Source organism: Diorhabda sublineata, chromosome 7, assembly GCF_026230105.1.
Source record: "Diorhabda sublineata isolate icDioSubl1.1 chromosome 7, icDioSubl1.1, whole genome shotgun sequence".
Classification (NCBI taxonomy): Eukaryota; Metazoa; Arthropoda; class Insecta; order Coleoptera; family Chrysomelidae; genus Diorhabda; species Diorhabda sublineata.
The window spans coordinates 8,444,297-8,458,641 of NC_079480.1; the positions used below are offsets into that span (position 1 = coordinate 8,444,297).

The 14,345-nt window shown below is 32.7% G+C and overlaps 1 protein-coding gene across 1 annotated transcript in view; it reads right to left on the reverse strand.

The window, feature by feature from the left end:
- LOC130446774 (connectin-like) overlaps positions 1 to 14,345 on the reverse strand; it is a 776,872-nt gene that overhangs the window by 650,283 nt on the left and 112,244 nt on the right. The gene's annotated exons all lie outside the window — the stretch shown is intronic.

The window sequence follows — 14,345 nt, forward strand, 5'->3', positions numbered from 1 at the left end:
ACCGAATTATATGCTATGTTGAGATATGAACGTCTCACAGTTACAAAGAAGCCTCTACACTTCCTCATACTAATAAGAAATGAGTATAATATATATTGTAAGTTAAAGTTGGATGATACAAATTTTATCGCTTTTCTAAAGATCTATGCGTCATCCTAGCTTTTCATATGCTAGTCTTAGCATCGACCTCGTTTACTATGGTCCAAATATCTAATGTTTGTGTCCTTGTGATGTAGGCTTACGTGAGAAGGAAAATGTAAATACGGACTTACCCTAATCGGGCACAAAGAGTGATAATGAATCATATTACTGGGTTTAATTACACAACAAAATCTAGTTAATGAAGAAAAATAGTAAACCAAAACATATTCACGCAAATAGCACGTGATCAAGGGTGAAAACGCCAAAGCCGAGCATGAAACAGGACCGCACGTTAGAAATAATTTACGGTTTCATATAACAGATTCATAATAGGCATTATGAATAATTATGCACAATTATAATTACAAAAATATACAATGTAAACGTGAAGTTTGGAGTAGATACAAAGTGAACGGCCAAAATATGGAACACAAACGTATATTAATAGTATTCGCATTTTGATATGTGTATTGGAACATTAAAATGAAATCTTCATTTTCTTATTAACAATGTCCATGTTCCTCATTTTGGTTTCAACCTTGAACACTTGAAGAAAATCCCAAAATATTTGCCGTTTTAGAAATAACGTCATCAACAGTCTTGTGATCATTTTTTTGCATTGTATTTTTATAAATATTCACAATCATTTCTTCACCGTTAGCGTTAAAATTAACCTTTCTAGTTCTCTTAGGCAAAATATATCATCATCATCTGTCTCCAGGTCAGTCATATTAAAGAAAATTACGCAACATTATAAGGCTTCATCAGCGATCAGCGCTCGCCGCTCACACACGGCTTTTTATTTGTGGTGCCACTGATTTGGACCAAGAAAATAAATTTGAAAAATGGACGGATCGGAAATTCGGGTATTGCCCATCACGCCGCCAATCACAATTATGACATAAATATCAATAATGTAAAATTGTTATCCAATGTATCCAATTATAATTGTTGTATATTGTCTAATTATAATTGTTCGATGCATTTGAATGCATTTGAATTGCTAGATGTAAGAATAGTATAAATAGGGACAAAGGGCCAATTCCTCACAGCCCACTCTATAGTATAGACTTAATATAACAAAACATCATCATCATTATCTATCAGCCATCTTCCATCCACTGCTGGATATAGGCCTCCTCTAGTTTAAACCATCTATCTCTATCTTGGGCTGTATGTATCCAATTTCCTGCAATTTTCTTTACATCGTCACTCCGTCTTGTTGACGGCCTGCCTCTACTTCTCTTATCCATTCTTGGCCTCCACTCCAATATTCTTTTCGTCCATCTATTATCCGTCATTCGGGCTACATGGCCTGCCCATTTCCATTTCTTTTGGGCTATAATTTCAATAATGTCCTCAACGTTAGTTCTTCTTCTTATGTTCTCATTTGTAATTCTATCCCTTCTCGCAATTCCCAACATTGCCCTTTCCATTGCCCGTTGCGCCACTCATATACAAAACAAAACATACACTTGTCATTATACAACTGCAATATGTTCTCTATATTCTTTCACGCTCTGTGGTTAATTTATACTAAATTGATAGTAAATAACTCGAGACTTTTTGACATTTTTATATGTACGAGGATACATTGAAAAATTCTTAGCCTACTATAGAACCAAACAAAATTTCAATGTCAAAATATTTTATTACTCAACATATTCTTCTTTTAATTGGATACATTTATCACAGCGAACCTGCAACGTCTCCAGACCTTTCAAAAAAAATGTTTCTTGTTGCTCTGCAAACCAGACCTCCACAGCATTAATTACCTCCTCCTTGGAAGAAAATTTACGACCTTTTAAACTTTTTAGTGTGCAGAGGCGTTGTCCAGCAAAAACAACACAACACCTTTGGATAGCTTTCCGCGTCTTTTCTCTTTAATTTTTTCCCGTAGAGTGGTCAGTAATGTCGAATAGTAATCTCCAGTTATTGTTCTACCCTTATTCAAAAAATAAATCATATTACTCCATGGTAATCCTAAAAAACTGAAGCAGGAACTTTTCTAACAGATTTTTATACACGAAATTTCTTAGATCTTGGAAGATCAGAGTGTCGCCATTCCATCGATTGTTGCTTTGTTTCTGGATCGTAGAAATGTACCCAAGTCTCCTCCATAATAACAATTCGGTTTAAGAAGCCTACATCGTTTATTCTGTATTTCAATCCACATGCTCTAACGACGATGATAAAGGGTCTTTATTGACGATAAAATCATGATCATCTGATAAATTATCTACCGGTACTATTGTCGTATCCTCCAAGTCGGAAGGCCATTTATTTTGAATTGAAAACTCCACGATAAGTGTGGTACGGGAAGATATTCTATGAAACATTCTCACACAACATATAAAAACGGAATTTTGATAAAGCACTAAAGGTAATAAGTAATGTCTGTTTGTAACAAGAGTTGTAAGCATACTAAATAGATGGTAGTAATTGAGTGATAAAAAGTGTTGTAAAGGTTTTTGTCCGAAAGAAAAAGAGCAGGTTTATACATGATCGATTGAACAACATATTTTTGCTGAATAATAAACCTATCATGTTATCCCATCAATATTTTTGGAAATCATTGTACTATTCTTTGTTATTCTCATATACATTTTTGGAAAAAGAACTAATTTTGAAGGGATTTATACATGTTTTTCAACAGTGTAATTTTGTGTAATATTCCAATAGAGCAGTTGAAAATATCTATTGAAGGAAAAAAAATTATAAATTTATGATTTAAAAAGAATGGACAGCTCCCCACGGACATTGACGGGTTATGGTTTTCTTTCAGCCGAAGGACATCGTCCAATTAACCAATAGCAGGTATCACCTGTTGTTACTACACAAGTGTTATTTATATCAAAAGGTTGACTGGTGCTTGTAAGAACTAATAAGGAGTCGGATATTACGATAGATTTTTTATCGCCATGTCGTTCAATGAATTCCAGAACTTCGATAATTCCGATCGCTTCTGCAGAGAAAATAGACGTCGGACAATTAAGTTTAAATTGCCTTTGTAAACTCCTTAAAGGTACAAAAATTGCGCTACCCACACTTGATTGACTTAAATGTTTGCTGTTGATTACAAAAATGCATGACATTATTTTTCAACTATTGAATGCATCTTCTGAGAGAAAAAACTATTTGATCTACTGGAAAATATTAACAGAAATGGCTTGGATGTCAATGTGCTAAAGACAGACACTATAAGTAACTTCTAAGGTGCTTATCCTGAAAGCTTAGTAAACATATTAATGTTAGTATTACTTGGAAGACAATTCAAGGAATTTCCAGTTTTAAGATATCAATAGAATAAAATTGTTCATTGAGGATTATTCCACATTTTTACTAGGAAAATTCTCCCGATTTTCTTGAAAAAAGTGTGGTTATATTCTCTTTCAGAAAAAATCTTTTATTGAGTTCAATTTTATAATCCACACTCCCGTCTCTAATATGCCGCCAATGTTAATCCTTATTATTCAACAAGTGAGTAATAGTTTTGTTCAAAGTAAAAGTTCTCATAAATGAGAAAGAAGTACAAGAATTAAATCCAGTATCATCTCCAGTTGTTTAATAAGTAATTTACTTTATTATTCCATTCAATTGATTCCAAAGGGAAATAATTGTCGCTGTTCGGTTTCAGAAGCGATAGAAATAAATAAGAGGTCATTTCTGTTTATTGTTCTCTTTTTTACCTTATACAGTCTTTGGATTGGCGTTCTCGTCCTATTGTTTCCATATTCGCCGCATATTTCAGTGGATAGACGTTTCTCCAGTTTCACGCTGCACGCCGCTTAAGTTCATAACAATACTTGCCGAAATGATATTTAATATATTTGAAATAGAGAAATCAACTTCTGGCAGGATTAGGGCGGTTGCAACAATATCATCTGTTTTTTTGCACAATGCAAATTTTTTATTTAAAAAAATGTATCTTCACAAATCTGGCTTTCGAATATATTTTTAATTGATCAATTTTTAGTTTAAAAAAATTGCCAGATGATTGCAAGTATCTGTAAAATGGATCGAAAGTTGCTAAGATGGCTGGTAGATTCTTCCAAATCTAATTCCTAAAGAAAATATCTTGTAAACTATTTTGTAAAGTTGAGTATTTATAATAAAATATCATGATACACATAATTTCATATATATTTTTCTCAAATTATAAAAACTTGATTGTACAATTATTGTAGTCTATAACTTTATTTATGCGTTTTTTTCAAAATGTGGAAGTTTATTTAAGAAAAACATGTACAATAGTATTATTCAAAGTATTGCTCATCTGAAGCTATTACCTTTTCCCCACTTACTGGCAATTTTTGGATCCCATCCCAAAAGAACTGCGCCGTCTTGAGAGCCAAGAATGAAACGAGCCAATTTTTGATATCTGGCTCTGATGTGAACCATGTTCCAATGAGGGTATTCTGCATCGACCGGAACAAATGGTAGTCAGAAGGAGCATGGTCTGAGCTATAAGGCGGACGAGGTAAAACTTCCCATCCACTGTTTTCCAAATAGTTCTTAACCAGAATACCAACGTGGGGCCGACCATTGTCATGATGTAAAATTATTGTATCGTATTTGGTCGTATATTCAGGGCGTTTTTCGGCTACTGCTTTCTTCAAATGGGTTGATTGTGTTTACCATTGATGGTTCCACCTGGATTTGGCAGCTCATAATACAGCACACCCTTCTGATCCTACCAAATAGAGAGCATTGCCTTCGCGCCATAGATATTCGGCTTTGCCATAGATATGCAAAACCGCCTTTCAACCTCTCTCGCCTTGAGTTCATGTGGAACCCAATTTACTTGCTTTTGAATATATCCAGCTGATTTTAAACGTTTTGAAATGGCTGCTTGAGTAATACCCAAGGGTTCTGCGATCTCTTCTTGTGCTTAGTTACAATTTTCATCCAGTACTGCTTCCAGTTCTTCATCTTCAAACTTTTTTGGCTGCTCAGGACGTTCATCGTCTTCCAAGCCAAAAATTTTTCTTAAACTCAAAATTGTCAAATTAAAAATATACTCAAAAGCCAGATTTGTGAAGATATATTTTTTTTATTAAAACATTTGCAATATGCAAAAAACAGTGGATATTGTTGCAATCGAGCTAACCCTGCCAGAAGCTAATTTTTTTACTTTAAATATATTAAATAACATATAGATAAAGTTTGAGCCTTATCAAAGTACATTAGTCGAAGTGGCGACCAACTCTCCGACTATAATCATCCTAGTCCGGGAGCGGTCAATACTGCTATGAACAATAATTGAGCCAAGGATAAAACCATGGTATTCTTATGTATTTTGAGCCGCTCTATCCAAATATACCCGGTGTTTTCGCGAAAAACTGGTACATTTTGCTTAAATCGCAATTGTCTAAGCAAATTATTCAAAATGGTTCGGACAAGATTGTTTATGCAAATATGGCCCATTTTAATAGAATAAGGTGTCTTGTCATCTTCTTTGAATTTTTATCATTATCATTAATGACTAATTATCTAAATCGAACAACAAACGTTTTCATTTCAATTTCTCGATTGACTTAATGAATTTATAAACTAATAACAATAAAATCAATTTGTAATGTAACAAATAAGTTATTGAGAAATATATATATATATATATATATATATATATATATTGTTATGGTATTAATAGTGTGTAATGTTTATTTTTATAAATTTTATTTTAAATAAAATCAGATTTTAATTTGGGCGCCATTAATAATTATTTGAATTTCTTTATTTTATTATGTTATTATTATTTTTTTTATTCTCAGGGTATTATATTGTGAGGTCAAATTAAAAAATTTTATTGCGATAAATTGTTATGGTTATAAGGTCAGATTATAATAGTTTTAAGACCGGGTCTGTTCTTTATAATGAATAAAATATTCAAAATATACAATTTCTTAACTATCTATTACAATTATTTTATTTTACAAACATTCATTCATTCATTCATACTCATAATTACATTCATAAAACTAAATTATATGGAAATGTGAACTCAAATATTATATACTAAAGGAAATACTTAAACTTAATAGAACAGTACCTTAAGTGTTTGTTATGTTGTATTTTTTAATTTTTTTTTTTTAATTGGAAATTGTTACGGCCTTGCAGAATAAACAGATACTCCGCTGTAGTTCCACTCCTGTTCTTTTCCTTTTCACAACTTCTTTATCTTGGAAATTGTCCCTTTGTGAGTATTCTCACTTATTTCACTTTATTTAATTGTTTTCACTAATTTCTTATTACTACACTTATACAATTATTAATTATCAATCCTTTGAATATTTTATGCCTTTTTTATCAAGATTTTAATTTTTTTAAATTTCAATTAAAATTATTTTACTCTTTTTTCTCTTGCCAAAAAAAAATTTTTTTTTCTCGTTGTTGATTTTCTTCTTCATTCCTTTTTTTTTAAACAAACTTTTTTTTTTAACCAATGATATTTATTTTAAAAGTTAGTTACTAAATTGTCATTTCTAAATTTTTAAATTATTGTGACTTTATTCAAATAATATTATTCTATAATTTCTTTGTTGTATTTATTTCATTCCTATGTTATTAATTTTATCATTGCAGTTGTCAAAATTTTTATATTTTATCATTTATAACCTTAAAATTTATGTTGGTATGTCACACAAATTTTTGAAGTTGGTGCTCCTGTTTTTATCTGTCAATCTGTCAATTTATGGATTAAATTCTTTGATTATACAGGATTTGTCAAAATTAAATAATAATTTAGAATATAGTGTTGGCCAAAACTTAATATAAAGAATGTTATTTATTTTATTTTGATAAACTGCTCTAAGTAACCGAATAACAGAACTGAACTTATTGCTTTATTTATATCTTATTATTGTTTAATAATTTATTTTGGATATATTTATACCATAACAATATATATAGCGCCAAAACAGAGCCGCCTGCGTTCGGCGGCGCGCGGTGATCGAGGCGCTTGTCTCCAGGCGTTGCAACGAGGACGCGCAAAATTGTCAATCGCGGTTTGTATCAAACGCCGGACCTGCACTAATATCGAAGTATACAAATTATAGAGTATAGTTCAAAGAACAAGTATAATTTTTCACTGTTAAAAAATGTTGAGTTGGTCAAAAGTTATAAACATCTAAATTTAGTGAAAATGGTCAATTTTTCGACCTTATCTGCTTAAAATGGGCCACATTTGCATAAAAAAATTGTCCCAACCGAAAAAACCGTTAGTTCATAATTTGTTTAAGGAATGGCGATTTAAAAAAAAGCGTACCAGTTTTTCTCATAAACGCTGGGCATATTTGGATACAGCGAATCAAAATCCATAAGTATACCACTGTTTTATCATTTCCTAAATAGTGCAAATGAACCAATTAAAATATTTTTGTGTCACCTCAAATATCGTAAATTTCTGCTTAGAAGGTTTAGATGCTACCCAAATTAATTAGTTCTGAAATAATTTGATTTATACATCAGTGAGTAACATAATCCCATACAGTTTAATACAGTTAAAATATTTCCTTTACAAATATATTCAAAACAAAATTCATGATTGCGTAAAATAACGAACATCGAGAACGGACTATTTTGTCTCTTGTGGCGGCCGACCATAAAGACAAAGATGATTAAAGCTGAAAGTGTGTCTCAGCAGTAGCGTTCCATGCTTTATATTTATTCCGTGAATATTAAAAGCTTATGACAAAATAATTATATGATGTAAGCAAAAGCAATAGCATGGAATTTTCTCAGAAACGTCACCTAGGTTACTGTCACTAGTCAGATAACTGTATTAAGAAATTATCATTGTAAATGAACTATTAACATATAAACTAAATATATTTTGTCTACGTCCGTTATAATATTCATAAGGAATGTAATTTCTGAATTGGTCAAAAAGCAAGAAAAAAGTACCGTAGCAGTTCATTTTTTCACGCTTTTGCGTTAAAAAAAGTGCCGCAACGTGTCATTTTTTAACGCAAGTATAAAATTGTTTTATCAAAATAGCCTGTGAACGCTTTCTTCCTCATGTCAATTAGTTCCTCCGATAAATTGTCACAATTTTATTTCTTGATATTTGTTCAAGAAATTTTGTTTCTAATTAAAAGGAGTGTAGTATTATTAGTAGTGACGGTTTTTAATAGTAAAGAAAGTTTATAAACTGCACACCAGAAGATGTTGAATCGGCAACTGCAGCGACTATGAATTTTCTCCCTGAGAAATCCAGGGAACAGTTTTTAAGGGAATATAATTATTTATGGAGTGGCGTACGAAAAAAGGCATAAGCAGCTTCACAGAAAGAGTGTTACTAGCTTACTTTGAAACTGAATCCAAAATGTGCAAGTCCTCAAAACTTTGGTCGACCTAAAAACTGAAAGGCGCCTTAATGGTAAATAACGACGTAGACATCAGTAAATACTCGAAGCTCATTGCATATTTAAAAATAAATCAGTTGGCTATAGACCTGAAAAAATCTAAGACATTTGTACGTGAAGAAATTAATAAATTTTTGTAGCTCTACTCGATCATTATCTTATAAAAATATTTTAATGTAAGCTTAGATATTATTTGTAGGTTGCTTCAAAATTCGGAATTGCAAGAGCTCTGCGGAGGGAGGAAGTATATAAAATAAGTTTAACGATATTAATAATACCGAAAATGTTTTAATTATCACAGTACCTGATAGAAAAACTCATGTTCAAAGTCGATTTAAAGTTATTGGTAAAATATCTGACAATAGATTAAATATTCATAAAAAATATAAAAACCAATGACCCACTAATGTCTGCAGTATAGAAATGGAAAATAGAAAACCCAAGTTGTAGGTATCTAAACCAAAAAAATACACTGTGCATATATCTCGACGCTTTTCGGCGTTCTTATTAGTGGATTCCGGTGGTGATATAATTCAACTAAAGAATCACGGTGGGTGGAAATCCAACATAGATGCGGAGGGTTACGTAGACGACTTAATAAAAAACAAAATGGATTCCGTAGTGAAAGTTGTAAGGAGAACAACTAGTTCGACTCTAAGTTACATTGTAAATGTTCATGTTCCTACCAACAATCTAATAAGCTCCAACTATAGAAATGTTATTTCTTTGTACTCGTCAAATGTTGCTAATTCAACAAGTACCAGTAGTAATGTAACTTCTTCTTCACTTCAAATTAATAATGCTCACAGTTGTTCTTTCAATATTACTATACTATTACAAAATAAAAATTTATAAAACATTTTGTCGAATTGTTTTTCACTTGTTGCATGAATAACTAATCCATTCCTCTCCTCAGCATTATTATAGTGAGAGTTTTGAATAATTTATTCACTGTACAATATATTATTATTAATGAAATGTTAATAACTTCAGAAGGTTAAAGACGAATATGAGAAACCTTATGATAGGAAACTAATAGTGCTGATCAATCTAAATATACATTAGAAATAATGAAGTAATTGAGTTGTCTTTGTGTTAAATGTATGTATCAGTGCAATAAACATACACCTACCAGAAAAATAGGATTTAATATAATTTTGCTTCAATTTAAAAATGAATTAAGAATTTTATTGCTATTTAACTATTTAACTAAAAGCAAGAACGCCATGGATTAACCATAAAATAATGGTAGAGCCAAATATTTACTTAAATGAAACAATAAGAAGTGAGAGCTGATTCCTTAATTTGCAGTAGCGAACTTCATGTAAAAAAATAACAAATGAAGAAGACTATAATACAGGGTCAGTCATGAAGAGTTTCACATACTTTAACAATATGTACAGGGATGATATTATGTGACTCCTAAAAAGTGTTCCCTCCTCATCTTTATTAATTACCAAATCGATTTGTATAAATTTCATTGAATATTTTAATTTTTTTCATGATACATTACGATTGATTTTAGCTAAATTTACAATTAGAAATTTTAGGATCGGCTTTGGATCTCATAATAAGGTATTGAGTCAAACAAATGTTATAAATTTCGAGTATTTTAACTGAAGTACCTACAACATAATCTAATATGTATGGATATATTAAACTACATTTTTACTGTCACTATGTATCAGGGCAGAATCAATTTTTTTTTAAATTTGAATTTATAGACATTGTCGTATTATTTTTGATGAATAATAAACCGAACTCTAGCGAATAACCTGGTCATTATTGGTAATTACCAATAATAACCAACTAAATTCAAGTGCTTTGGATTATTAATGGTCATTATATCACGAGGTCATAAATTCAACGTCACTATTTTGTACCGCAGATAACCATACTCGACAGTTAAGTTAAGCTTGTGGTTATTGAAGAAGTGAGGTTAAGTTCGATATTTAACGGTATTTTACAAGCGTTCCAGTGGAATAAATAAAACCACCATTCTCTGTAATTTGAAATATCGAATAAATTAAATATTAATGAGGTTCTTGAGAAAATTATTCCATACTAGATAATATGACACAGCACTAGTATGAGTATTAATCATAAAACTTATGTGTTTGTTCTGATATCAACACCCTGACCTAAACTAACGAAAATGGTGGCATATAACCCTAGTGTATTTGAGCGGAAGTTGATTATTACTGTTTTACTTCCAAAGTACAAAAACCAAAGGCAAGACCAATTATAACCGCGGTCATTCCTGGTTATTTTCTCGAAATTGGTTATAAATTGAAGTCAAACCTCATGTATGTGTTGATGTGAAATGATTTCAAATGCAACTTTACCAAATAAAATTAGTGAGTACCTCTGAAAAGTTTTAAAATCAATATTGGCGTTGACTGTTTGACATTTTTTCATATCTTATATGTCATTATTAACCTTCATTATTAAATTTTATTTATGAATAGAAGAATACATATTTATTTTATAAGTATCATCTACGTTACGTACTTTTGTGTTAACTTTGGTAGAGCTTTTGTTGCCTCCATTCAAAGTGATATATCAGTTGTCGACCACATAATATGCCAACATAATTTTTGTTTATGGGTACATATATCTGCAAAAAGCATTTGAGCGGGTTCAGTTAGAGGATGTTGTACATTTACTCTACGACAGACAAGTACCCCACAACTTAATCAAAGTCGTAGAGAATCTATACAGCGCGAAAAAAATCCAGGCCAAGATCGACGGAGATCTCACCGAACCAATCCCTGTGGAAAGAGGAATACGACAGGGCGACTCACTGATTCCACTCTTTTTCAACATAATTATGGATGAAATAATGAAGCAGGTACGCAGATTGAACGGGTACAAAATGGGTGACCGTAATATTACAGTCCTGTGTTATGCTGACGATGCTGTGCTGGTTGCAGAAAACGACCTCCAAAGGCTGCTATATTGCTATAATTGCATGGCAAAATCTCTAAATATGATGGTTTTTGTCTCCAAGCTATAGGGAAAAACAAATACATAAGTATTGAGGGCAAGTCAAGAACATACAAAACTGTAATCAGATCCATAGTGACGTACACAGCAGAAACTCGACCTGATACAGAAAAAACAAAAAGGCTCCTGGAAACAAGCTACGGAACATTACTGAAAAAACGCTCCTAGACAGGGAACGTAGCGACGACATAAGGCAAAAATGCAGAGTGAGAAATATTAACGAATGGATATTGAGCAGAAAGTGCGAATGGGACGAACACATAAGTAGAATGAGCAAAGAAAGAATAGTAAGGATAGCACGAGACAACTCACCACTGGGGAGAAGAAGTATGGGAAGGCCACGAAAAAGATGGAGGGATAATTTCACCATCAATTGAGCCAATAGGCATGCTGCGAAGAATGAACAGGGAATCTGCCTAAAATGGAGTAGGAAGAAGAAGAAGAAGGGTACTGTAATTGTAATGATGAAGTTGCTGCTAGTAAGTATTGCAGGAGACTTCCTGACTTCCAATCATTCAACATTTGGGTGAGTTGTTAACTATTTGCTAGAAAATGGTACTTAACCTTGTAGAAGAGTAGAGCAACATGTAGATGGAGCACAGGAAGACATTATTGACGAAGTTACTATGAACCGTACAATGAGCACCAAACAAGTGAGACAAAAAATTGATGGGACACAAATAATCTGTAGCGAAATCAATTGGAACGGTTCCGCATTCACATCCTGGAGATGAAATCCATAGGTTGGAAGTTTGTAGAATAACAATCATCGGCGAACGCTGTACAGGGCACTATTTACAAATGAAGCCCAATTTAGGGGAGAGATATAATTACCGTAATTAACATGTGTCGCAGAAGAAAATCCCCATGCTATTCGAAAATGCCGATCCGAGTTAAGGTTTTCGATTAAAGTGATGTTATAAACAACCAATTAGAAGGTCATTATTTTTTGGTGGTCCTTTAAGAGGACAGGTCCACTTGGACTTTCTAGAAAATATTTCGCTCATTTTGCTTGTCAACACGAACTTTGTTATCCGATTGATGTATTGTCAGCGATGTGGGGAATCTCCCCACTTTTTACTGGTAGTGAGATAACATTTGAATAATGTTAATGGAATTAGGTGGATAAGACGTGATTGTCAAGGTTTCATGGACTTCAAGATCCCTTGTTTCCAATTACATTGATCATCATATTCGGAGACAATTGAAGCAACTTCTTCTTCTTCTTATTCTTCTTCTTATGGTTAGACATCTATTTATAGCGGCATGACAAAGCTCACCAATGTTGTTTGTGCCAGTCGAGTGTTTTATATTGCATAGCCATGACATTTGTTTTCGGCCTACGCCTCTTTTTCCTTCGATCTTTCCGTGTATGATCAATTGAGGTATTGTATATCTTTCTCCTTTAAGAACGTGACCCAATTATCCAAACTTTTGCATCTTGATCAAGTTAAACAACTCTCTCTCAGTACCCGCTCTTCTTAGTACATCCTCGTTCCTTTCTCTGTCTGTCCATGTTATACGCAACATTCTTCGAAGGGTCCACATTTCGAAGGCTTCTAGTTCAATATGTACGATATCTTTAATTTCCATGTTTCCATGCCGTACAGTAAAATTGATCACACATAACATTTGACCACGGTTACACAACATTGGTTTAAATTCAATGAATCCCTGTCTTGCGTGTTCTCATTTGTCATTTATAGTTATCCCTAGATATTTAAACGTATTGACTTGCTCGATAGGCGTTGGGCACTTAAAATTGTATTTCTACTTATTGGCATGTACTTGGTTTTTGTTACATTTATTTTTAAGCCATATGATTTCCCAATGTTACTTATTTTATTCAGTAATAGTTGCATCTTGAGTACGTTGTCTGTGGATATTGCCATTTCATCCGCATAGAGAATATTATTCAGCGGGTATCCATTAACTTCAACGCCACAATCAGAGCCCTCAATAGCCTCAGCCAAGACATTCTCTTCAAAGAGGTTGAACAGCGTAGGAGACAAAATATATCCCTGGCGTACCCCTCTTAAAACTTTGAGGTCTTCTATGTTGATTGTCTGATTCACACTAACCGGTGCTTTCTGGTTCCAGTAGAGGTTGTGAATAATTATTATATCTCTGCTGTCGATATTGGCGCTCTGCAGAGTTTTTATCATAGTGTCATGCTTGACGGTATCAAATGCCTTCTGATTGTGATGTAAATGTCTTTTCGTTGGTCAATGCAGTTTTGAACGAGGGTATTTAGGCAGAAAACTACATCACGTGTACCCATATCGCTTTTGAAACCAAACTGGGTCACTCAACTTAATTCTTATAACTTTCTGAACATCCTTGAGTATAGGACTCATTAAACTAACTTTACATTTTACCGCTTTTGATGTCTTAGGATAATGCATACTTCATTCTATCTAAAATAACTAAGTTCATATGATATCTCGTCTAATAGGAACGCTATTTTGGTTAAATTTTGAATTATAATTCACCGTCTACAAGCGGGCAGATTTAAAGCTAAGCCCCCATATGAGATGGTCCTCCTTACCTCCATACAGAGAATATTATCAAACGACAACAATTAATTATTAGAATTTTATTTTCTTTGATACCATTAGAAACTATCCCCAGAGTATCCGTGATTCAATATGGCAATCAACAATTTGACAAAAAACAAAGTGTAGGAACTGCTGGGTTCCATTTTGACAATCCCTGATTGATTTTTCAACAACCGGCTCTGAAATTTATAGATTCAGCTAATACCAGTCCAATGCCTAATATTAGTATACTGCATCATGAAAAAAATTGAAAAATCTAATCAGCTGTGTAAAC